This window comes from Oncorhynchus mykiss, chromosome 25 (assembly GCF_057628025.1).
Source record: "Oncorhynchus mykiss isolate SJ-2025 chromosome 25, ASM5762802v1, whole genome shotgun sequence".
In the NCBI taxonomy this organism is placed as follows: domain Eukaryota; kingdom Metazoa; phylum Chordata; class Actinopteri; order Salmoniformes; family Salmonidae; genus Oncorhynchus; species Oncorhynchus mykiss.
In genome coordinates this window covers 8489895-8493590 of record NC_143046.1, presented here as the reverse complement: position 1 = coordinate 8493590, position 3696 = coordinate 8489895, and positions in this window count along the sequence as shown.

Here is a 3696-nt window from a genome sequence, read left to right as displayed (position 1 = left end):
GCACGGCACCAGGACCAGCACACTCACTTAAATGGCCACAGAACGCTCTGTTAAGTTCCCCTTCCAACCTGGAACAAGTGTGGACGGAAAAAGGAAGGACAAATAGCATAGGCCTACAGTAGGTGCCAAATAGAACTAACAGATGCCATAAAGGCCATAAATATTAGAAATTATAAGCACAATGTAGGCTACATAATGTGAAGACTCTTATTTTCATTAACACATGTATCATTCTACATCATGTGATGATGCAGAGGCATACTGGTAGCCCAGAATACAGCTTAACAAAACACAAACAGTAAAATATTCAGAGGGACTCCAGGGCCAAGGAAAACCAGTAGTAGCCCAACGTCCAACGTGAGACTAGCGTGTGGATGGAAATACAAAGGCATACTTAGAAATCAATAGTTTTGCTTTCAGCCTGACACTGGGTTTGCAAAAACATCAGGCAGTGAGCGATTGATTAAACATGAGTTTATGTCCCATTGTGTGGTCATTTGAGTAGACTACAAACCTTTGTAAACAAACATCAGACCCTCAGCAAGGAAGCAGGCTGCAAAATACCAGCCGGTAGAACAGGACTTTCAGTGGTGTGGAGGACAACTGAGATGTGTCGTTAAGGTCATTTCTAAGACTTGCAAATGGTAGCCCGCTGGCAGATGATATACCCATGGGTCTATGACATGAGTAGGCAGGGAAAAGCCGTTTTGGTGATTTCTGGTAGCCTATTTCGTCATAAATCAATCACAGCACATTTTTTGACTCATTCAACAGTTTTTACCTAATTAAGTCCAATACCATTGGAAATTAATTATGAAAGTTACATTTATATTCCTAAAACTCAATTGAAAACCTAAACATAAAATGTATTATTTACACAAATGTGCAACAATAGTAATAAATTGCACCCGCACCAAAAACCCTGCTGTTTTGACGATAAATCACTCGTATCGATTAGTGTGTGTGTGTGTGTGGGGGGGGGGGGGGGGGGGGATCAGGTTGAATGCTTGAATCAGGTTGAACCCTAACCCTAACTCAAAAACCACACGGAAGCAGGAGATCATTTTCCGTCACTGGTTAGAGAACAATCTGCAGAAGACAGTAAGCTACATTTTGGAATGTTGCATTTTGATACGGGGGGGGGGGGGGGGGGGGGTCATCAACAGAAAGAGAAACGCAACGCGGTTTTGGCAATCACTCCTATCGATTATCAGGTTGAAATCAATAGCTCGACGCGGGAGACGTGGTTGCACGTCCTGTTAAAACTAACAGCTCAAATCCCACATGGAATAATATGTACATCACTGGTTATAGAAGACACCTAGCTACATTTTGGAATGTTGCATTTTGATACGGGGGGTCATCAACAGAAAGAGAAACGCAACACGGTTTTGTCAATCACTCGTATCGATTATCAGGTTGAAATCAATAGCTCGGCGCGGGAGACGTGGTTGCACGTCCTGTTAAAACTAACAGCTCAAATCCCACATGGAATAATATGTACATCACCGGTTAGTGGATAACTTATAGAAGACACCTAGCTACATTTTTAAGTGTTGTATTTTGATTCAAGTGGGTCGACAACGCGGCAAATGTAATGCAATTCATTTTGTTTTTATAACTTCCATCTATATCACGTGGAAATCAGTAGAACAAGGTGCAAACGTTTGAGGTGTACACACTGTTTAAACTAACACTATTCAAAGGCCACACGGAATCGGAGATATTTTTAACATTTTTTTTTTTTTTTTACATCACTTCAAGTGCTGTCGCAAAAACCATCAAGCTCTATGATGAAACTGGCTCTCATGAGGACAACCACAGGGAAGGAACCTTGGCTTTGACGTCTCTAATATTGTGTCCCAAATTGTTACCCTATTCCCTATAGTGCATTACTTTTGACCAGGAAGCATAGGGCTCCGGTCAGATGTAGTGCGAATTGCAAAAATCTCTGAAGTTGGAATCTTATATCTCCCTCTCTAACTTTAAGCATCAGCTGTCAGAGCAGCTCGACCACTGTACCTGTACACAGCCAATCTGTAAATAGCACACGCAACTACCTCATCCCCAAATTATTACTTACCCTCTTGCATCCCAGTATCTCTACTTGCACATCATCATCTGCACATCTATGACTCCAGTGTTAATGCTACATTGTAATTATTTTCACCCCTATGTCCTATTTATTGCATACCTTATAGAGGCCACATAGAGGCCTCTAGCACATATTATAGAGGCCTCTAGCACATATTATAGAGGCCTCTAGCACAGATCATAGAGGCCTCTAGCACATATTACAGAGGCCTCTAACACAGATTATAGAGGACTCTAGCACAGATTTTAGAGGACTCTAGCACAGATTATAGAGGCCTCTAGCACAGATTATAGAGTACTCTAGTGCCCAAAAGCATGTTTTAGCATGGCAGCGCCATACTCCCAGTTGGTATTACATTAGGGTGACCAGACCCGTTTTTCATTTCAGAAATCTGGTCATTTTATATTACATAGCATGTCACGGCCCAGGCCGTCTGTAAAGGAAAACAACCTGTGGTTACCCCCATTGCCTCACAGCACAAACTTGACCTTTTTCAAAAGACGCATTTTCTTGTGGTCTGTTTGTTTTAGTCAATTGCTAAACTATATTTAAAGAAAAGTACAACATATCTAAAGATTACTTGTCAGCGTTGCCTGCTCCCGTGCGTTCTCGTTACTTGTAGGGCTCCCTCACGCCAGGAAATAAGGGTTAAATAAAAACATTTTTTTTAAATGCCCTTTTCATGAGGGTGCTAGCGGCCACATGAGTGAGCGCTAGCTAGCTACCAACTAGAACATTAAGCTAACACAAACAATTTAACTACACAACTATAAGTAGTAAGTAGAGTTACAAACGGACTAAACTAAACAAGGTTAAATGGATTTTCTGTGATGAAATGTTTTCCACACACATAGCTACTGTGGTAGCCTATTTCCCAAAGTGGGAGCATTGCAAACCATAGGTCAGGATGTTTGACCTGGTTACATGTACATTGAATAACACAGCAGGTTTTCAGCATGTTTTGTTATTTCTTTATAACAACAAATCCACTACAAAGTTGGCTCTTTTAAACTGGGGGTCAAAAGGAAAGAATGTTTGTTTCCCCCCCAATTTGTGGGTGTGGTCAAGGAGATTTCCTTATTACATGAATAACTGAATTATAATTTCTCTACCATACGCCGCCTCTGTCATCTTAGAGAATTTGTCAGTACCAGCCTCACAACCGCAGACCACAAGTAACCACGAAAGCCACACCCAGACCAGCCACCTGGACAGCTGGTGAAACAGAAGTATTTATGTTTGTAATAAAGCCCTTTTGTGGGGTAAAACAAATTCTGATTGGTTGAGCCTTGGTCCACAATGGGTGGGCTTGGCTCCCAAGTGGGTTGGCCTATGCCTTCCCATGACTGCGCCCCCCCCCCCCCCCAATCATGTGAAATCCATAAATTAGGGCCAAATGAATGTATTTAAATCGACTGATTTCCTTATATGAACTGTAACTCAGTAAAATTGTTGCATGTTGCCTTCATATTTTTGTTCAGTATAGGTGGTGATGTTATCGTGCTTGAATTATGTTAAAATTACAAAAAATTAATACATGCTAATTAACATAATATTTTAGAATTAAATTATATTTCAACTCATCTTGAAAACAAACGAGA